Below are 884 nucleotides of genomic sequence, written 5' to 3' on the forward strand. Positions count from 1 at the left end.
TTAGATATATCCGTTATATTAGACAAAATGCATGGTTAAGTGGACATCTGTTTTTAAGAATATACATGTCTTAAGCTTCAACACACTGCAAACCGAATTATTGGCAGGGCTCATTCAACATTTATGCGTTTTATTTATTTATTTGTATATTTCCATGTTTATTATTATTATTATTATTGTTATTATTATTATTATTATTATTATTATTATTATTATTATTATTATTATTATTGTTTCAATTTTATTTCCATTTCTTTTTCGAATGCCTTCCCGACATCTAGGGCACTACTACTACTACTACTACTACTACTACTACTACTACTACTACTACTACTACTACTACTATCATTATTATTATTATCAGTAGTAGTCATTGAAGAAAAAAAGACAAAATTGAACAATTGCTATGAATTGAAGTAGGAGATGCGCAGGTTGTGGGCAATGGAGAAAGTGGACCTGTTACAATAGTAGTTGGTGCGTTTGGAAGCATCAGCACCCAGGAATCAACGTGGCCCCAAAAGATTGGAACAGATGTAAAGTTAGAACACCTATAAAAATCTCCATTATTTGGAACTGCAGGAGTTCTCCATAAGGTTCTTCAAGCATCGTCAGTAAACAAGTGTTACCTGCGGGCAGCTGATACTTTTCATCATACCCAGCAGAATAAAGCTCAGAGGTTTTATGATATTGTAATAGTAATAATAATAATAATAATAATAATAATAATAATAATAATAATAATAATAATAATAATAATAATAATAATGGTAATCTCATTCTTATTGCGTCAATGTACTTTCGCATCTCTTCCTTAAGACTTTGGTAAGATCAGAATGTCTCATGCTGATTTGTTAATCTCCAAGAGTTTAGGCGAGTGCCAGAGT

Source organism: Octopus bimaculoides, chromosome 19 (genome assembly GCF_001194135.2).
Source record: "Octopus bimaculoides isolate UCB-OBI-ISO-001 chromosome 19, ASM119413v2, whole genome shotgun sequence".
Lineage (NCBI taxonomy): Eukaryota > Metazoa > Mollusca > Cephalopoda > Octopoda > Octopodidae > Octopus > Octopus bimaculoides.